The 22,353-nt window shown below is 46.5% G+C and overlaps 1 long non-coding RNA gene across 1 annotated transcript; it reads right to left on the bottom strand.

The window, feature by feature from the left end:
• Window positions 1-10,344: 10,344 nt before the first annotated feature.
• LOC144175115 (uncharacterized) lies at window positions 10,345-12,192 on the bottom strand. Its single transcript, XR_013323617.1, has 2 exons — window positions 10,626-12,192; window positions 10,345-10,397 (listed from the first exon to the last, which is right to left on the bottom strand). It is a non-coding gene; the product is annotated as an uncharacterized LOC144175115 (long non-coding RNA).
• Window positions 12,193-22,353: the final 10,161 nt, after the last annotated feature.

Genomic DNA, 22,353 nt, shown 5'->3' with positions numbered 1-22,353 from the left:
TGCCTGTAAGTCGCCCGTCCGGCCTTGGCGGGTTCACCGCCTGTGTGGGTTTTTGCAGAACACGCGCACTTAGTGGCTCGCTGAAGGTGCCTTTCTCACGCTTGCTCGGGCGGTTCGCGTTACCTGATCCCCCGGATGTGTGACGCGTTACGTATCGTGATCCACGCCTGCACCGCCGCGGGGGGGGGGGGGGGGGGGGGGGTCATCATAGGCCTCCTGCGCTGGAGTTTTGGCGACATGCAGCGCCCCTAGCGGCCAACGCCTCTGGGTAGTACAAAAGCAGACGACCCCCGCCGCCCTGAAAGCTGGTTGTGGCGCTTTGTGGCGAGTTTAAATGACTGCATATTATATGAAATAGCCCTTAAAGTAGTTGCAGAGGCTAAACAAAATAATATCTGCTAAAAAAAGCCTATTTGTCGGCTTTCTTTTAGCGAGCTTTCGCGATGGTCGCGGCGTGGGACAGTATCGCCAGGTCGGGTGGTTTAACTGTTTCACGACAGTTACAGTTTTTTCTTCTTGCGTGCGGTCGACAAAGGAAAGTTCACGAGTAGCATAAACAAGGAACGCTGCTCATCCTATATCCTGAGGTAACTGCAAAAGGTTGCTTCAGCGGGAGCATGCAAGCGAACGCAAGAATTGCGCAGCCGACTCAGCTGACACTGCTGGCCTGGCACCGCCTTTGAAACGAGTGGAAATTTTGTTTCGTATTTTCGCAAACTAAATGATTCTTGCGTAACGTTTTACGCCGCACGATTTACGAACGGGAGGGTACATGTATACTAGCGAGTAGGTGGGGCAATAGCGCCAAATAAACAAATTAAGCGCTATTAAAGGACGCAAAACATGCACCAAATCACACGCCCGCTGCCTGCAGAGATGTGTACTTCTATAACACCACATAACACAGCATAACATAACACAGCCGCATACACGGCGCGGGGCCCCGAATATATTCATACGATCATCACTGACATGTGTTGGTTTCCTAGTGCAGGGGTCGTCGAATCTAAACGCCGACACCCCAGTTTTGACTTCAAATGGAGTTAGACAGCGAGGTAAGAACAGAGAATTGGCGTCCTCCAGTTGAATTGCACCCCCATCTTCACACTTCGCCAGATTATTGTCAAAAATTATTAGAAATTCGCTGAATTTTTTCTCTTTGCATTCAAAGCCCCCCTCCTCCTCCCCCCTCCCCCCCCCCTTCCGATTTGCCGTCCAGCCCTCCGCCGTGTCGGCTGCATGGAACTCGGCCGTTGCTGACGCTCATTCTAGGCTATTAAGTGCGAACTGGGAATGTATACTGCAAGAGCGTAATTAAGTAAAGCGAGAGCAAACAAGGAAAGCGAGCGGCCTCTTAGTTCGCCCGACCACTTTGTTTTACGGCCACTATATATAATTTCGGAATCGCAAAACAGATTTCACGCTTCTGACGGTCGCGGCAATTTGTCACTGAGACACGCAACAAAACGGCAAGCTAACGCTGCACCGTGTATTCGTAACGGCGACGCAAACGAGCACTGTTTGATGAAAGTGCACGCATAGTGTGCAGGTACGCAAAAGAGCGGCGCACCGCAGCAGGCGAGCCTGCGGTTCGCCGGACTCGCTGGCTTTTTAAAGCGCGATCATCACCGATTGCGTCACTCTTCTTGGCTGTTTTTGAGAAGTCTCTCTCACCTAGAGTATTAGTTTAAACTAGAAATTTCACTTAAAATTTTACTTCGTACGACGATCGATCGGTGAACCTGCGAGTAGCAGACGCCGTCACGGTCCCGGCACTTTCGTCGGCGCTGTAAACGTGTTAAGCGCTGCAAAGCTCCTCCCCCTAATGCCAAGTTGATCGCTGAAATAGATCGGACGCGTCGGGGATGAACTGGTGACCACGTCGCAAAATAATCGGGAGCGTCGAGCTCAGTTTGCTTCTGTCAACACGGGATCCTATGGGACCCGCGCAGCTTTGTACTACCCGGAAGTACTGCCCGGAAGCCGCTTGCGCAGCGCCCCCTGGGCAGCGCAGGAGGCCTATTTCTCTTTGCCTAACAAAGGCGCTTGAGTTCCAGCAACCGATCGGTGTGTACCAGGCCTCTCAAGCTTGGACGTTCCCTGTCTTCCCTATAGGCGGCGTAAAAATCGACGCCCCACGTGACCAACCTAAAGCGCTGTTTTCGACCATCAAGCCCACCAGACGGCGCAGGCAAAATGTTACTTTTGGTATAGAATACAAAACATTCATTCCGTGACTCAAAGAGCCCACACAGTTCGCTTACAATGTGTTATTGAAAAATACTATTAACAAGTTCCGCATCAAACATCCGTTGAGCAAAAATGTACGCAACTTTTTACGAACAGCCGACTGGTGCACCACCTCGTTTCTGAATTCGCAACCACAAAGCCGCCAATTCAAATTGAAACCGCTGCAACGGCCGACCGTTTCAATGTGCGCGGAGCACCGGTTTCGTGACTGTTATTGCTGTTATGTGCTTTTGCGTCCATCAGTTGTTGAGAGGACTGGCAAAACACGGGAATTGAGTGCTTGTGGAATGACAAATGTGGGAAATTCCGCATCGGAAGGCAGCTGTCGAGGCCAGAATATTCGATTCTTCCAACAGAAGGTGAGTGTTATGCACTCCGCTAGAAAGACGGTGCAAAGGAAACCGTTGTCGCCGTCAATACTTCATTTGTGCCCTTCGTTCGAAATCTTAGCGCAAGCAGAGTCCTTCAATGCTTTACTGGTCACGAAACTTCGGCTCTCGGTTCATATAGGGACCGCGCGCGCCGCTACAGGCGCCACCTCCGCACGAAGGTCATCCAGCCGCCGCGCGTGCGGCGTATTGGCCAGCTCTTGGCGTGCAAACGCTCGCTGCTTTTGGTGTCTGCGCGCTGATTAACTGCGTTTTTTTTCGTAGTAGTTAGCGATGAATAGTCCGGTTATTGTATTAATCACCTGCCTTCAACGGGGTTTTATTTCTCGAAGTAAGTTACCGTAAACTTCGGCCGCGAACGGCAACGGCTTCTGTGTGCTCTGGCACAAGCGCTGCGCCGTCGTGTTTACGGATTTTAAATCTATATTGCTTCTTTTCATAAAGCAAAGTTGTAAATACCACACATACGGTAGCTGTGTAGTCACGGACTGCTGCTATCGATAATACAATAAATAAACTGAAAGAAACCAAGTACGCGTCGTTCAGACTACGCTTAATGAATCCGTTGATTGCTCTGGAATGCACAGAACGCTAAAAGAGATAGCCCAATAGTATTGTCGTTTCGATGAGTGTGTACATACTTGAAAACATCTAAAAACGCTGCAGAAACGCGAAGGATCAAAACACGAAGTGATACAGGGTGTTTCAGCGAACACTTTCAAAAATTCTTAAAAATAGGCTCTTCGAGAAAAAAAGAAACCTTCTTCAGAAGGAGATTGCTAGCTGCGGCGGACGCCAGATATTATCAAGGGTGTGCACATTAGTTAGGTGGGTAATTAAACTCTACTAATGAACTTCTTAATTAGCGGAGTTTGGTGGTTGTTGTCAATGGTGATTTTGTGGCCCCAGAGAAGGCGATTTCATATCAGTTTTTTAAACAACGAAAAAGTCGCTGTTTAAAGCCCTGTAGCGTGAGGAAACCTGCCGTTGTTTTCGCTCAAAACCGAAACTCGGCGCTGAAGGAGCGCTCAAAGTCTTCAGCGAACGCAACGTCGGCTGGTGACGTGTTTCAATGAATGTGGCGGCCAATTCGAAATGTAAGTGCAATTTTCCCTAGCTAGGAAGCCTCAGCAAGCAGCCACAGCCGCGAAAGCCCTCCTCGCCCAACAAACAAACCTTTCCTTTGTCTGATGCGCTTTCTAACACGCAGCGATTATAAACGAACAGCAAATAAATCTAACGAAAAAAAAAAAAGGAACGGATGGTGACGTTTCACATCTTGCACGTCTGGTAGCCGCGTCAGATGTGGTTGAGACAAAAAAAGAAAAGCAAAACTGTCGCCAACGCCCACTAGGACTCCCGAAACGGGTGACCGTGTTGTGGGCAATGGCTAGCCTCTTTCTTGCGCCTACCAACGAAACAAAAGATAACGCTAGCCGTGGTATAAGGTGAGCGTTGATCATTGAAAAAATACAAGAGGCGATGAAGTTGATATCAGCTGATTCCCTAGCGTGGGGAATCACCAGAGCCTTTTTGAATTGGGCGACACAGTCACTGCAACACGTCATCAGCGGATGTTGCGTTTGCACTAGACTTCTGGCGCACCATGTGCGCTGCGTTTCGGTTTTATGGGGGGAAAAACTTGATTTTTGCGGGCTGCAGGGCTCTAGAGAGTGCATTTTTCTTTGCTTTAAAAACTGGTCCGTTATCGTCGTCTCCGTGGCTACAAACTCGCCATTGGGAATAACCGCCAAGCTTCGCTAATTAAAAAGTTAATTACAGAGTTTTAGTTAATTAACTATGTAATTCGCATGTTTCTCATAACTGCTGACGTCCGCCGAACCTGATAGCTTGTTCCTTAAGAGAATTCCTATTTTTCTTGAAAAGCCTACCTTCAGGAATTTTTGAAAGTGTTCACCGAAACACCCTGTATATGTTGCACCGTGTGTCCTTCCGCTTCCACGCGTTGCAATCCTTGCAAAATCAGAAAGCGAAAAAAGAACAATGAAAATTATTTTTTCACACGCAACAAAAAATTTCAATGTTACGAAGGGAAACAAAAGAGCGTGGTCCAGCGTACAAAAATTTATTTTTTCGCGCTGCGATGTGCAGCACACGGAGGAAACAGAATATTTCCACGTAGCCAAGAACGACGCAAAGCTTTTCTGAACGCAGCGAACTAGCGATCTCCTGCACTACAAAAGACTAGAATGAAACACAAACGTCGAAGAAGCAGTCCGCAGTGTGACGTGAACAGATGAACGTCGATAAAGTGAGTTGCGCGGCGTTTGCTATGCATGCATTACTCTTAGAACGTTATTAATTTCAGATCCATGGAAATGGGACCGATCGGTCGGAGAAACAAAAAACCAAGTTAGCGACAAGGTGGCACCCTTTCCATATCAAACAATATTGCCCGACGGGACGTACGACAAAAAGAGCAAACGGGTGCTCTGGTTGAAACGGCAGATAAGAAACCGGAATCGGCCACGCGTGGTTACAAAACAAACAAAACAAACCCTAAGGGATAATTCGCGGAAATATGAAAAGTAAAACCACAAGAACGTCCCAAAGCTTTTTTAGACGCGAGCCTGAGCGCAAGGTAATACAAGTTTGCAAACAGGCAATGAAGCACCGCTACAACCTGACTGATATGACACAAACACTCTTTTTCGTTTTTTTCGCTTTCCCTTGGGGTTTTCACCCCGCCCCTGCGCGCAACGTGCGCAGAATTTAAAGGCGCACACGATCACACTATTTTATTTGCCATTCTAATTAAGCCACGATGCTCTCAAAAGGGTACATTGCTTTTTCCATTCTCACACACAGTGCATTTCCACACACTGTCGCACACTTATAATCGAAGCTGAAATCTCCCGTTGCTTGCCTTGGAATGGCGCCCCTCCATTTGTCACACAGGTGCCCGTCGCTCGGTCAAAAGAACAAGGAAACATTTTCTGCGGTATCGTTGTACAAGGAACGACATCCCGGGACGCAACTCATGTTCGACATCGTCGTTGCACTACTTAAGTCGCATCACAAGAGCGCGATATGCACGTTACATTTTTTTCCCGCACAAAACAAACACAACTCGTCGCGGCTCCGCCGTTCGAACCAGCGCAACGCCGCCCGAGGAGTGACCTCAGTGAGAGGGTGGCGCCACCGCGCGGCGGCAAAACGCAGCATATGAAGCTCTCCCATTGAGTTACGGAGCAGTTTCGTGACCAGTAAAGCATTGAAGGACTCTGGCGCAAGTGAACGAGTTGTTATGGCAAAAAAAAAATGTTGTCACGAAAGCGACGTACAATTGCAGCGATCGAAATGAAATGATGTCCTGGCCTCTGTAAACTTGCGGATGTCAATAAACGATTTGTTCTCACTTGCTGCTCACTGTGGTCTGTGCCAGTCGAGGCCATCTGGTCACCTGGCGTAACATCACTTCACTAGCGCGGCGCAAGTAAACACGCGACCAGCGTGCCAGCCAGGAGCCAGCAGGAGCAGCCACGGCCGGACTCGACGCCCCTTTCGCGCGCGGGAGGAGGAGAGTCGAGTCCGGCCGTGGAGCAGCGAGCCGGAGGCCGCCGTGCGAGGGCAGCCATGTTATTAAGGAGCTCAAGCGGCCTGTGCAAAAAGCATCCGCCATGTTTACAAAGCCGTGTTTACAGCGCCATCAAGCGGGCGTACTGGGTAGTTCACGACGCCGCCACTACGCTTTTTCTGGCACTACAGGCAAAGCTAGACCTTTGCTTCTCTAAAATCCTCCCTGTTCTGTGTGTGTACGCTTTTATCGTCGCTCGTCAGCCGACGAGATAGTTTTCACCGTAGAGGGTGTATTTGAGATGCCCTCGCAGTGATATCGCCTGCTCCTCACACTCCGATCTTGCAGATTGGCCCCATATTGCTGTTAATACCAGTTATGCATACGGATTTCCTTTATTTAACCTAGTAAAATCTATCGTATGTACATGCCTATCTCGGCGACACTAGCCACGGTTGTTGGGTCGGGTTCGTGTTGCGCTTGCAGCTTGAGCTATCAGAAGAGCGCGGACTTCACTTCTTGCAACACCATTTTTCTCAATCGATCTCAGATTTACAATCCGTTTTTTTCTAGCTCGACTAGGCGCGGGACAAGCGTACGTCTATAGATCAAACTCTTTCAAAGCGACCGTCTGCAGCGGTCCGTAGATTAGTTCCTTCGGTTTGCCGCCTGCCGCCACTGAACACTGCGAGCAATCGTTACACGAATTTATATTCTTGCACGTTTAGAATGCGCGGCAGAAGTAATCGGGCGCTTTTTACACAACCGCTTTATATAATATTGTCGCGAAGCCGAGGTCTCTTGATGTTGTTCGTTCGGTTTTTGCGTTCTGTGCCCGCAGCTAGGGCTCTTCCTCCAAAGTGCTGTGTGTGAAAGCGCTTCGGCCACCGAGGCCCCGCTTTTCTAAGAAACGTGTTGCCGAGTGTGTGTTGGCCCGTCGGCCGACCAGGAGACGACGGGGAGCGAGCAGGCGCCTCGGCTTCTGTTACCTCGGCCGCGGCGTTCCATGCCCCCCCGTGGCGTGTGCGCTGGTCGCGTTCGGGCTCCGTGTCTCCAGTGTTCTTCCGACGACTTTCCCTTTCACCCTGTTTACTTTAGTGCGTTTTGTCTAACTACTTGCTCTACGCCCGTAATTCTCCAGGCGCGCGTTTTCGAGTCGAAACCTTGTGTCTGCGTTTTTGGTCTTTTCACTTTGGCGGTGACATGTCTGATTGGAGCTAAGAAGCGTCCTCCTGATTGGCTGCGGGTGTGCCTTAGCCTTTTTCCGCGCGGTCCGCACACGCTAGGATGCGCTTTTTCCCCCAGTGCGTCCCCCCAAAGCAAATATAACGCGGCGCCCCCGGCTATTGAGGGAGAGCAACACCAGGAGAGGGCGGCCTGCACCAGCTCACGTGAGAAACTCTGCCGCCCGTCGACGTGCCCTCCCGCCGGGAGCCCTTCGTCCGCCAGCTATGTCCCGCTAATTACTCTGAATCTATTGACTGTCTTTTCATCTATGTAATAAGTGTAATTGTTTCAAGTTTGTATGTGCCAAATGTCATCAATGCTACCCGTAAAGTAAACAAGTTAACCTTAAAACGTCTTCGACGTCTCGACTTTTTCCTTCCGATCTTCATGCTACAGTAGCGGCAGTATGAACCAAAATACTACGTTACAAAAGTGGTGATAGGTGCGGGGTAGCGAAGACCCCCTCTGCCATCATGGGCTCCCCCTACTCATCGCTCGGCTTCCTGCTGCTCATCTTCAAGTTCTCCTTCTACTGGACCTGGCAAGAATCTTCAGTTTTCGCGCCATCCGCCCGTTCATCGCGGGCACAACAGGCAAGCGACATGTGCGACGGCAGAAGAGACTTTGCGGCTTCACGGCCGTCCCGCGCTACCAGCCCGAGGCAAGCCGGGCCCGTCAGGCTCGCCACCGGCTCCTTCGAGGAAGACCACCCAGCCCCGACGCGGACCGAGCGTCGCCGCGACCGCCACCCTCCATCGGGGCGGCGAGCTTTCCGCGCACGCAGTAAGGTGAGAGATTTTTGCCTCTCGGCGCACCGCATGACTGTGGGCCTGTAGGCTTTTCTTCTCCGCGTGTCCGGGGCGCCCACGGATTAGTTGTCTTTGGTTCATTTTCTTTGCCAGCACCAGCCTGCTTATGTAACTAGCCGCTGTCGATGCTGAGGCAAACGACAATTTATTAGCGTGCAGCCGTTTTTTCGTGGGGTATGTGGGCTCTTCGCGCGGGAGTTGGACAGCTTTGTAGTCAGAATCTTAACGGCACAAGCGTCCGGCTCTCCCTGCGAAGGAGCCCCGAAGAATAAGCCCCCACGCGCCTATGAATAGGCTGATTTTTGCGCAGATCTCGCTGTATTAGAGACTGCTGATATCCGTTTCCTCGGCTCCTTTCCACCGAAGTTAGGTTTTGTCTTGAAGCAAATACGGCAGCCACTTCGGGGTTGGGGGTCTGAGGGAAAGGAGGAGTTGAGAGATGTTTCCGCTGCACGACGCTACTCGAACTACAAACAAAGACACCAGCAGGGGTGCCCGGGATGCCGCGGACGGGGATAGCATGCGGGTATGCAGCTCTGCGAATGCGTCGGTTTGGCGAGAGTTTCTCACCGCTGCTGAGATGTGACAATCTTTTCTTCATTTGTAAGCATGAACACTAACTGTAATGTAGCTTTAACGTCTTCTTTGTTATTTTATCATGTTCAACCTATATCGTTACCGCTCCTGTTCATGAAAAAAGTGTGTATCAATGTTCTTTTTTTTGTTTTATTGTTTGTATCGGAGTATTGAGCGGTTAGGAGCGTCTGGAAGGTTTCATCAGGCGCCAATGTTTATTTTGTATCGTACTTCATACGCGCGACCGTCAAGTTTGGTGCCTCGTAGGTTGTAGTTGAGTTGTAACATGTTTTTTAGCTGTTTCTTTGGGTTGTGTTCCAAGTTGGAACGAATGTGCGGATCTTCTTTAAGTACGTGAGACGACTAGGCCTGTTTAGAACGAGTTGGGCTGAATATAGAAATGTTGTGTCGAGTAAAGTGCCCAACAGTGGCTGAAGTGCGCAGATTTCCACTTGTGCGTGAGTTCAATACAGCGAGCCCTTGTATATAATTTTTTCTGTTTTATAGTGCCTTCTTATGAAACGTTTGTTATTATATTCCGTAAGGCACTGAGAATTTCGTTGAGTAGCGACCGCTGAGACTGCGCTTCTGTTTTCTTTATTCGCTGATTACTTTTAGTTGGCCAGAGAGTTACTTTGCGTCATGTTTATGCGATCTGTTATCAAGGACAGATTATTGCTTTCGCGCCATAATCCCCAGAACTCAGTACATGGGCTGGCCAGAGGAACTGCTTTTACGATGTCGATTTCTTTAAGATGTAACTTTCAGTGTGTATGCTTATTCCTGTGTTATTCACAGTGCCCGTGTTGTTATTTTCTTGTTCGTATATGTAAATGGAACGTTTTCTCCTGTGTTGGATAAGAGACTGTGCGCGCGTGAAGTGAGAACGGGACTCCACCAAGTGACCGCGTGTGCATTGACTGATTCAGCGGAGATAGTTTGTCGACTCCCCTTACAAAAATGATTGTTGAGTTTCATAAGAAATTTTGTTGAATTCACTCAACAAACATTGTTGAGTATCCAAAGAATTTCTGTTGAGATTGTGTTGAGGATTTGTTGAGTTTTTCAGGAAAAGTGGCCACCGTGGTTTCATTGATTTTCCGTTGAATTTCTTACGTCGAATTCCCATTGAGTTTCTGTTGCCTTTCCGTTGAGTCTCCACTGAATTTCGTATTGATATTTTGTCGAGGTTTTTATGAGTGCCCAATGTGTTTCTGTTGATATTTTGTTGAGATTTTTACGAGTGCCGCATGCGTTTCTGTTGATATTTTGTTGAGATTTTTACGAGTGCCCCATGCGTTTCTGTTGATATGTTGTTGAGTTTTACACGAATGCTCAATGTGTTTCTGCTGCGATTTCTTTCAAAGGTTTTTGCGATCATTGTAGGTTGAACAAGAATCTACATTTTATCGCACCACCAATACACGAGTTTATGGTGTGGCAGTAGTGCATGTCATGTGACTAAAAATTCTGCCTCATGCAGACATGCAAAAAGAAAAACAAGGTGTTCAGCGTGCACTTTTTACTTTATTTCCCAATTCAAAAGCGATGATAGGTTATTTTTTATGTAACCGGCGCTCACACCTGGAAACTTCTGGCCCGTGTAGCCTGCAAGAGATAGAATGAATTTATGATTTACTATAAAAAATGAAAACGTGTTCAGCAAGTTCTCAGAATTAGTAATAAAAGTGTGCAAAAATAGACACTTTCCCAAAAAGCATAAAAGGGATGCACTGATCTCACTGTGCACATGAAGAAAAACGGGTGATTAGCTACAAGTTGACAAAGATGACAGCTTTGTTCTTGGCACTCTAAATGCAAATCATGTGCACTCACCGACCACAGCCTTCACCCGCACGGGGTCCAACCCTGGCTTTGTAGGAGTGTCGCCCTGGGCTTTGCCTTTCCCTCCAAAGAGAGTTTTCCCCTTGAGCTCCTCCGGAGTGAAGACATGGCGCAAAAGAGCCCTGGCAAATTTGCCAGGGCCACTCGCACACGCATGCACCAGCTGATCCAGGTACGCCTTCTCAATTAGCACACCGCCCCCAATGTCAACCTGCGAGCAGAAAATAAAACCGAAACAGTTGAACCAACATGAACTCCAGGATCGAGACAATGAAGAGTTTGAGTACCCATGAACAATTTCTCAGAATATTACGGTAATTCATTTACAGATTTTGGCATTGATCCACTAAAAATTCTTTTCCAATAGATTTAATTTAAATGTATATTTTTAGTTTTTATGGGTGAACATGCATACCTCAACATGCTTTCGGCTTGTTTAAACAAGCGTTTCAAGAATTCATTAAAGTGTTTGCCAAGTGCCCACTGCAGTACACCGTGGGTGTATTGCTTTGTGGTAGAAAGGCCAAAAAAAACCATTTGGGTGCTGTTAGGTCAATCTGGATGAAAGGTTGTGGCTAAAATAGTCAGATGGCTGTAATGCACACAAAGTAGGCAGTACGATGCCTTGCCCTGACTCATGCAACTATCCATAAAAAACTGACCTTTTTTTAGCACCCGATTCAGCAAAATAAAATGAGCAGACTGTTATTGATTTTTTAAATTATTTAAATTGAAAAGAGTGAACCCTAGTTACAACTAGGCCAATTTGCTCCTTCATTTTTTCATTGGCTAGCAGTGCACGAGGGTCATACGCGAAATGTGGTTTGCGGCGTGGTGCTAGCAGGAACTTTTTGTGTGGCTGGTGTTCTTTCTGCAGGATTGTGGGTTTGCGAATGCCTTGTCGTAAGGGATACCCAGCATTGTTTTTGGTTCGAAATTCCGCACTGCACTGTTCACGCCTCCTACAACCACAGACACGAAGCAGGCTGCACGATGAATGCTAGCACAGCGTGACAATTGGACAGGTGCGGACAGCGGCTCAGATAAGGTAATTTTGCACTGTCTGTGTCATCTCCGCGCGCTGATTGCCTTATTTTTTTTTTCATTGCTTCAAATGACTGTGACTCGAATAAGGAAAATTTATGCACTTAAAGCTGCAACGATATTTCATGTGGTGGTGGCGTGTGATAAGAGGCACTGTTTTTACTGTGCCCCCCCAGGCATGCTGCGCACTTCTTGAGGAGTACGAGAGTTTGAGAGGTGCTCTAGTGACAGTGTTCTGGTATGTTGAGCGCATGACCATCCTCTGCCTGAGCTTCCAATGCTGAGCGATTATGCACAGGATCTGGGTGGAAACGACTGCGAGGTAAGAGTGCAATAAAATTACATACAGTGGCGGTGACAGAGATTCTACCTGGGGGACAAAGATTTTCAAGTGTTTTCTTTTCAATGTAGATGAAGCATAAATTATAATTGATTGATTCTCGGGTTTAATGCACCAACGCTACACAGACTGTGAGGTGAGCCATAGTAGAGGGCTCCGTATTAATATTGACAACCTGCGCATCTTTACATGCGCCGAAATCTCAACCACATGGGCATATTTTATAGCAGACATGATAGACAAGAATTTCCATCCTGCACTGGGCGCCACCAATTCTTTCGGACTGCGGGGCGAGCAGACGACGCTGAGTCCCACGCTGTTGCTCCGTGCCATGCGTGCCATCAGACGCACCGAACGGCATCGAAAATCGGTGTCATTTATTTGGCATTTCAGCAGCAACAAGTTTAGCAGTGCCTAAGGAGAACGTTTAATTCTTCCAAGAGGTGTCCCGTTCGCCCATCAATTCTGTTCCTAACCCACTAAGGTGGCGGGCCAGTCCACACCACTTTGTCCTGACAGGCATTGCCTGTGAGGCCACGTTTCGTCCTGCCAGCAGGACGCCTGACCTTTTTATCCTCAATTGATGTTTATTTTCGGAATTCTGGGAAAATTGCCATCATTGCCTTTTACTTGGCGATGTTCAGAAGCTACTTGTCCGGGCAGGCGTGATTACGTCGTTACTGGCTGCACCAACAATCAGCGTAAGCACAAAGTGCTCATGCAAGAACCGTGCGAAGTGCACCATGACAAAACAAGTGTCTGCATGTGCGGAGTCTATTGGCTGCACAAATTTCCTGCGTCGCTTGAGTGTCACCGTAAATGGGTCGTTGCGCTAAATCGCAGACTTTGAGCCTGGCAAATTGGCCAGAATGAGCCCGGTGGTACGCTGCTTTTGGAAGCGCTGTTTAATCACCCTCATGCTCAATCCTTATCGCACGTTTCTGTTCTTTGGAGGTATGTTTGGTCCGTTTCATCGACGGGAAGCCATCGAAAATCAATCAGACACTTATGCTGCAGCTTGGGTACGCGAAAAATTCTCAAGTAACCCTTGTGAAAACCGTGCTGATATTCGAATATGATATTATAAATAATTAGCAACTTGAGAGTGGATGAAATGTTCCCTGCGTATGGTGCTTGTTAGGAAAATTTAATGGTGAAGTACCGTCCCTGATTTAAAGACTGGTGCTACCTCGGCTATCCTCCAATCACTGAGAATAGTGCCTGTCATGAGAGACTGCGAAAAAAGTGCCGACAAAATCTACAGACTGCGGTATGTACTTTTCGGTATAGTGTGATTAATAACAGTATGAGCTGAAGTAGATAATATTGTAAGCTTACTTAAAATGGAAAGTAGCTCCACACCAGTCTGTATAGCAAATTCAAAACCATATCGAAAATCCTAAATGTTTGCTTGACTTGATTACATACGGATACTTGCTTCAAAGTCAGTTCAATTTCTATTCTTGCACTTTAGCCATTGGCCCCAGATTCGCTTCAATATCCCTGCTAAGCAATGACACACTCAAAATGCACAACACTGTTTCATGAAACTTTCAAATAACCAGGGGCTAGAGCACTGCTAACAGGTATACATTATGACAGGTTCCAACATGAAATAACTAACCTGAAAGTACATAATCAGTGGGTGCACTGATGTGGCAGCGGTGCCTGGATCGATGCGTTGAGCAAATGCGCTGGCTTCTGAACGGGTGGTCCAAGCGGCCAGATGATGGATGAAGGATTGACTATTCCTGGCGGCAAAGCGTACCCAGCACCAAGGAAAGGCCAGGCAGTACTTGGGTACAGCAGGTGCAGTGTCAGTTGGCCACGGAGGGCCCTGGCAAAGCCTTTGAAACTGGACTGAAAGCCAGCCAGCCAACCCGGACAGCCAGCAGCAGCACCTGAAAGTGCATAATCTGTGAGTGTGGTGGCACTTGATGAAATACAAGAAAAGCACACACAAACCACGAATGCTTACATTAAGCAGATTATTAACCGTTAATGAGTAACCTCCAAGGCCCTAATAAGAACATTCCCGCAACACCCAAACTGAAATTTAGGTCAGAGTAATGTATTTATTAGGCACGCAGGTTCTGTGAGTGGGGTATGCCTGATATATGCAAAGCTCACTGCTATGCTAATTTGCATGGAACGCTTGCTAGCAGCCCATATGCATCGCTAGCTTTCAATCGGAACTGGTGTGTACTAGTTGAGGCTCCTCCATTTCAATGCCTAGCTTGCCTTTGCAAGTTCGATTCTCCCATATAAATAGAGTTGAGTGGGCAGGCGCCCCTGCGAGACCACGCGCGCGCATTTCACCTTCAATTTCCACGTATGTGAATGTGAGCTTCACGAGTACGGCACGCATACCACGACGCATATCGCGGCCCGAAGACCACGAGACGGGTCGCGACGGCGGCAGCCGGTCTCGCGAGCGTAATAGCTGCGAAGCGCACTGCACGGAATTAACAGTCGCCGCAAAGGCACTGTTTGAGAGACACATAACAAACAAACGCCCCGGTGTTTAAGAGCCTTGCGTGATGTCAAATAATTAGCTGCCGCGTTCTACAGCGCGAGCATCGCAACAAAGGTCTAGCTTCAGCGTAAATTGATGCTGACGGCTGCGGAAACGGTAGACTGGTAAATCCAAGGCGCCAAACAAGTATGCTATATCGCATAGGCTCTGAGAGCAAATGAGATGGGGGTCTACCGAATAACTGACCCATAAGCACCAGAACTCGTTCCGAACAAGAACAGAAAAACAAAAAAATGCGTACTCACCCCAGCAGAAACGACGTTTCCCGCCTAAAATCCTTCTTCACGCTCGTCTTGCCCTTCAAGGACACCGACACTTTGTTCGGACGCAATGTCATCCACCTTTGACGCGCGATGATCGTTGAGGCGATGATCGTCACCCTATAAAGCTTTTATAACTATGATTTAAGCTTGAAATAGATAAAACTGAACAAATCGCCCCAGCTACCACTCCGCACAAAACCAACTCCATAAACAAACACACAAAAAGGGAGTGATAGTTGCCAGACTGCAATAGCAGCATTTCTGTGTTTGACGAAAATTGTGTTATTGGTAATTAACTTCCTGCTTTTAAAGTATTAAAAGTGTTTATAACTTGAATTTGAGGTTTTTAAACGCAAAAGCGAATAACAGTAAACTAACTGACATATATACTTAAATTGTAAAGGTTTTAAAGTTGGTTTTGGTTTTGTTTTCACGGCGGGTTTCTCTACAGAGGAGGTGCGAGAAAACGAACTACTTTGGGTTTAGGAAGAGGGTGGCAAACGTCGGTGTGATTGAAAGCAAGGAACAGGCGCTTACTATGGTTTTAAAAAAGAAGAGGTAATAAAACCTTCATAGGGAAAAAAAAAAAGAAAACATCCGACGAGGATTCGAACTACGGACCCTCAAAACAGTAATCGAAGACGTAACCACTCGGCCATACACGCGGGTCTTCAGCCAATGTCTAAAATGATTGTATAACTACGCAAGCCGGCAATGAAAATTGTCGTTTGTGTCTAGTCAATGCTGCATTTTTGGAATTCTGGCAGTTCTAACGCTTGTTTCTCACGCACCGATCTTGCAGACGAGGTCACATTGTTAGTACTCCGAGCGATTGAGCCGGAGCTCCCTTATTTGACTCAAGCAAAGCTATCGCAGGTCACCCGCGATCTTTTCTTCGCAAGCCACGGTAGCCACGAAGGAAATGGCATGCGCCGTTGGAATTGTGGCCGTTGTGGCGTTGGTAACGCTTGTTTGTCACGCACCGATCTTGCAGACAAGCAACATCGCGCTAAAACTACAAGCGATGTCACTCCTAGCATGTCAGGCGCATACAGCAGCGAAAACCTCTGAGTTTGTAACAAGTTGGGGATAATGCAAGGCAATATTAAAGAGACCGAAGTATGTGGTGGCGGCGACGTAATAAGTGCAGCAAACAGGTACTGTGGGCGGCAGCGACGAGCGAAAAAGATGTAAGATGGGCCGCCCCCGCCGGCCTGCGCAGAAATGGAAACACGCAATCGAAAAAAACTGTCCGGCCGATTCAGTTTGTTGTTGACGAAGAGCAACCGAGGCTTCAGCAACAAACGATTGTGCTTGCCGTGGTATGAGTCAAAGCATATCTTGACATCGTTGTCGTTATGCTATCGTCCGTCTAGAAGGGAAAAATCAGAACGCAAACGTTTTCGTCTAGCGTCTATACCAGATATAGACGCTGCTGTTTAATGATATCTGGAGACAAATTTTTAGCTAATGGTGAAGCAGCGGATATTTTGTAGTATGGACAAGTGAATTTTATGGGTTAACTGAATGGCTGAAATTGAAATATGCACTCTAGAAACATTGATAAAACAACAGTATAAACAAGAATTTGAATTTTGTTCGATCACACTGAAAGTGCAAGTTATCAGAGTTTGTACTGTACTTTACCTTGTGCTGTATCTTGTACTTTGTATGCTTCCAATGCTGACAAGGCAGAACATATATTGTCTGCGAGATGTTACACAAAGCATCAGACATGACGCGCTGATTTGTGCGATATGTGACATGTTGTAAGAATACCTTGAAGACATGTTGCAGAACGTCTAGGACTCATCGTTGAAATCTTTATATCATGAACATGTTGTTGATCTTCGACATGTTGTTTGACTCTTTACGATATCAGACCTTTATAATCTTGCAGTATATCGACATCTAGTAGAAGTCCTTATCATTAAAGACATGTCGTTATACTTATTCGACAAGTCGTTGAAATCTTTGCGATATTGGACCTTCATGATGTTGAGGACAACGAAATGTCGTTGAATTCATAAGGTGTCGACAACATGCCGTAAAAGTTATGTGATTTTCGTTGAAATCTTTTGAAGACATCTCGAAATCGTTATGATATCATGCATGTCGTATGGATATGTTGCCATATGTACAAGAAAGCGCTGAGAGTTGCATTGTGAAAGCTGGCTACCTGTACAAAATGCAATTTCCTTGAAAAATGCAACTTATTTAATACACTCACACTGCACAAAAATATGCTAAGATGCTGCCTAATTAGGCTCATACATCCAGGACAGTGGGTATTAAAGTTTTAGTGCACGTGGCTGTCCATGTCGAAGAAGCATGCAGATAGTATTTGGCATCAGTTGCTGATGACTTGCCCACAAATAATCACCATGAGTCACTGAAAATACAACAAAAAGTCAACAAGAACTCCACAATAGAAAAATCATTGTGCGGACCACAACGAAAATTCCGTTGTGTTCTCAATGTGTAAACTCAATGAACATTGAGTTTCACAAATAATCACCATGAGTCACTGAAAATACAACAAAAAGTCAACAAGAACTCCACAATAGAAAAATCATTGTGCGGACCACAACGAAAATTCCGTTGTGTTCTCAATGTGTAAACTCAATGAACGTTGAGTTTCACAAATAATCACCATGGGTCACTGAAAATACAACAAAAAGTCAACAAGAACTCCACAATAGAAAAATCATTGTGCGGACCACAACGAAAATTCCGTTGTGTTCTCAATGTGTAAACTCAATGAACATTGAGTTTCTGTTGATTTTCCGTTGAATCAATGAGAACTCAATGAAACGTCAACAGAAATTCAGAACCCATTTTTGTAAGGGTCCTGTGTTTGAGTCTGTGTTTCTTCTTCTTGAGTTCGTATGCCATGTCATTTGAGTATCACCGTCAGTTTGTGAAAATGTCTTTTTATGGTTTAGACTTTGTGCAAGAGTGAGGGCACTCTTTTTTCTGTCGGGGGAGGTGTCGCGAAGCCGAGGTCTCTTGATGTTGTTCGTTCGGTTTTTGCGTTCTGTGCCCGCAGCCAGGGCTCTTCCTCCAAAGTGCTGTGTGTAAAAGCGCTTCGGCCACCAAGGCCCCGCTTTTCTAAGAAATGTGTTGCCGAGTGTGTGTTGGCCCGTCGGCCCACCAGGAGACGACGGGGAGCGAGCAGGCGCCTCGGCTTCTGTTACCTCGGCCGCGGCGTTCCATGCCCCCCCGTGGCGTGTGCGCTGGTCGCGTTCGGGCTCCGTGTTTCCAGTGTTCTTCCGACGACTTTCCCTTTCACCCTGTTTACTTTAGTGCGTTTTGTCTAACTACTTGCTCTACGCCCGTAATTCTCCAGGCGCGCGTTTTCGAGTCGAAACCTTGTGTCTGCGTTTTTGGTCTTTTCACTTTGGCGGGGACATGTCTGATTGGAGCTAAGAAGCGTCCTCCTGATTGGCTGCGGGTGTGCCTTAGCCTTTTTCCGCGCGGTCCGCACACGCTAGGATGCGCTTTTTCCCCCAGTGCGTCCCCCCAAAGCAAATATAACGCGGCGCCCCCGGCTATTGAGGGAAAGCAACACCAGGAGAGGGCGGCCTGCACCAGCTCACGTGAGAAACTCTGCCGCCCGTCGACGTGCCCTCCTGCCGGGAGCCCTTCGTCCGCCAGCTATGTCCCGCTAATTACTCTGAATCTATTGACTGTCTTTTCATCTATGTAATAAGTGTAATTGTTTCAAGTTTGTATGTGCCAAATGTCATCAATGCTACCCGTAAAGTAAACAAGTTAACCTTAAAACTTCTTCGACGTCTCGACTTTTTCCTTCCGATCTTCATGCTACAGTAGCGGCAGTATGAACCAAAATACTACGTTACAATATATTCGTATGCAAATAAAACATCGCTGATGAGTTGGTGTGCGCAGATGGCAGGAGTGAATCTCCATGCTTACTCCCGCACTGGACAAGAATGAAATTGCAATTCTACACTCTAATCCTGGTAACCCATAATGTAACTTCTAAAGGGATGTAACCTATAAAATAAAGGTTACAATGGATCCATTTTGATGTTTTCTTTATCCCAGTCCATTCTAAGGGTTACAAGCGTCAAGTTAAAAGCGGTTTATAGGTTACATTAATGATTTATAGGTTACATCAACAAAATCTGTCATGTAACCTTTACGTTGTAACCTATAAAACGTCCTGTAACCTATAAGAGATGCTCGTCGCGCCTTCTCTCCAGGCGGCCGTTGATTTCTCTGTTGCATGACGGGATATAGAGAAATGGCGGCGCCCGCAGGCCGGGTGGCCGCGTTTTCGCGCCACTCGAGCTTTTTTGCTGTTGTGATACCCCTACGATGAAGCGAGGATTGCTGTTACAAGGCTTATTTGTCGGCGTGAGTCGCGGAGGCTGCGGCGAGCCCATTTGTGACTGGCAGCGCTACACGGCCCGTTCTTCTACGACCAGCGTCAAGTTCGCATGTTGGACCAATGCCCCTGCGCCAGTGAAAGCGAACTCGGTGAGTATATTCCCGTAACGGTTTCCGTGTTTTTCATTGGATGTATCTTTTCGCTGGAGGCTTTTCAATTTGAAATTGCAGCATTCGAGAGGGGTTTTCGTTACCCGACTGGTTGCTTCGCTGGACGTTTTCTGTTGCCCGCGACGGCAATTGAATGAAATCACGGGCTTGCGTTCGTTGCGTCAGACGAGAGCGGACGATCATGAAAGCCCGTACATTATAACAGATAACGGCGCTCGTGACACGCTTTCTGCTCTGCGCGCCTTCGCCACGTGTTGAGCGTTTTGTTTACGCTGTTGGCTGCATCGGGCGCACTTGAAGAGTTATTGGCCCATGTAATTGTCAGGTAGCTCTGCTTGAATATTTGAATTTTTTCCCAATAAAGTCTTATATTATCGCGCTATTCTCTGGGTATTATCATTTTGTTTCAGCCATCGCGAAATATTCATTTTTCTCGCTGCATATATTCGGAATGGCGTCTAGTTTATTGGTCTTGTAGTAATATATCCGGATAAACACAAGGTGTGTGCTGCAGAAAAGTAGTCCACTAAATGCTGCCCGAAATTTCTAAACTCACTTTTGTCCAGCACAAGCCTCTTTTTTTGTGAAAGTTTGCCCTACCGCACAATAAAAAGTTTTTATATCTACAACACTATTCATTTTTGTCATTCTTTTCCTTGATTGGGTAAATTTGGTGTTAGTCATTTTGAGGTAGCGGAGCATTGTCACCATGTTAAGTGGGTTTATTATTCCAGTTCGCACAAACCAGTCGTTTATTTATTCGCGTGGTATTGCAGGGCAAACGGTTGTCTCGCGTGATACTAGTGTAGTGAAGTAAAGCGACTTTACAGAATGATGGTATGTATGAGCCAGCATGCAGGCTGCTTGATTGTTGTTGTTTTTTGATGATACATAAATTGTGACGAATTACACAGAGACAAGTGCAGGTGTAAAAATGGGTGCTGCACCCTCATCGGTTTCTGGTTGTTCGAAAAGTGTGATTGCATCTGGCTACCTATGCTATGACTTATGATCACTACTGTTTTTTTTGCAGGCAGTGTTCCTTGAGCTGACACCCAAGACTCCCCTGCGTATGACACAAGTTGAAATGAAGTCTGATTTCCGTGGAAACAACGGTATGAAAATGCAATAACTAAAACTCATTCATTCAAATATTCTTTGTAAAGATGGCACCCAGGCCTGCACACACAAAAGTATGATTCACTTGCAAAAATGCGAGGCCTTACTTTAAGTGTTACGATGTTATATTTCGTATCTTATTTTGCCTCATGTTTAGTGACTCTATCAGTTCGTTACCACATGAACTTTATGAATTCACATAACGATGTCTCCAGCATGGAGCTTTGTAGTTATTAAGCAACTCTACCTATTCTATAAGATGCGTGGTTTTGAAGAGCCAACAAGAACTCTTTTTCGAAAAGAGCTCTTTACGTAAGCTCCAGTTGTTAGTGAGGGCTTGTGCTGTGTTCTTTTCTTCGTCTTGTCAAGTTTGAGGTGTTCTCTCACTATGAATGTATACCAACTGCCCAGCTCTAAAGCCTATTACATATTAACCCAAATAACCCTTTGAGGCATTACAGGTACTGACCTCCCGGGAATGCCACTTGAAGATCGGTGCAAGTTCTAGATGTATCCTATCCCACAACACAATTGAACGAAGAAAAAATGTAAGTTGGCGATTCCTTTTTACGAATAGCCGAGGAAGAAACCACCGGTAGAAGAACACCTTACTGAAATGAAAAACGTTTCGGCTTCCACGTGGGATCCTCGTTCAAAATGAAACTGCCAGTGCAAGGGGGGGAGGCAGATGTTTAAGTACAGCCAAAAATGTGCCGCAGATGGCGTCAGCATCGTGAAAGCACGTTTCCTGAGTTTAGTGCGACGTTCGCTGTGTTGCGTGTACTAGTGATTCCACATGAAGGCGCGGAAATGTTTTTGCTTTCTCTTTTGCAAACGTATGTCAGTTTATCTCGTAGCTTAAAGTTTCTGCCTGTTCTGGGTGAGCATGCAGAAACATTTCGCGAGATAAACGGGAACACGGCACGATTAAAATTCGGGAAGGTTGGCCGGTATGACTATAGTGGCTTCGCGTTGTTCTGAACAATGCGGCCGAATTTCTGTGTGTAACGACTACTGAAATGATGTGAAATTATTTGAAAGGCCGTAAATCACTCCTCTCGTGTGGCCTTTCATTTCATTCTCTGGTCTCCGTCTTCATTTTCGTGCAATATATTTTTCGTACTTCACATGCCTCAGATTTCGTGTGAGGGGCTTATGGTTGCACTGGATTTTGTTCTTTTTCTGAAAATTTCTGTAGATGGCTCTTCAACGTGGGGAAATGCAAGTGACGGCCCCTCATATATATGCCTCCATCTGCGGCAGCAGGGAACAAGTCATTCAGATGACCTCGGGGAAATCTTCAGCGTGCCCTGATTTTGTGCCTGCATGTGTACTACGTATAAATTGCGAAGCTTATCTCTGAATTTTTCCAAGCGCCTTTTTTCATGCAGGAAATTATGGATCCAATTTAAAGTTTGTCCGAAAGACAGATTGCAATCGGCCTAGAAACTTGTTAGTGCTGCGTAAAAAACGATAACTTGGCGTGGGAATCACAACTCAGCTGGAACTGTAAAGAGGAACCTAAGAGGGAAGTGTAAAGATGGATTCGTAAAGACAAGTGAATTCCAAGTGTAATATTAGACTCTGAGTGAAACAGAGAATGCAGGGAACATAGCCATAAACACTGCTTTGTATGACACAGTGAATTTGTAATAAATGTTCTTTCTACTTTCCCACATTCTGCGTTTTTTCTGTGGGGAACCATGACAATAACGCTGTACTGGGAAAGTGCACCTCTGAGAACCATCTTATAAATGTAGCTCAAACTATAATTCGTCTGAAATTGTTCAATTGCAGTACCAAACAATTTGAAATACATTGCAGACATCCGTGCAAATATTGAGGTAAAGAATCTGTATATTTGGCTATGTTTGTGACGCTGTTCACGCA

The sequence above is a fragment of the Haemaphysalis longicornis genome, unplaced genomic scaffold (genome assembly GCF_048455015.1).
Source record: "Haemaphysalis longicornis isolate Haplotype H1 unplaced genomic scaffold, Haemaphysalis longicornis Haplotype H1 scaffold_1, whole genome shotgun sequence".
Lineage (NCBI taxonomy): Eukaryota > Metazoa > Arthropoda > Arachnida > Ixodida > Ixodidae > Haemaphysalis > Haemaphysalis longicornis.
Note: the sequence above shows the minus strand (reverse complement) of the source record. Positions and strands in the feature narration are given on the sequence as shown.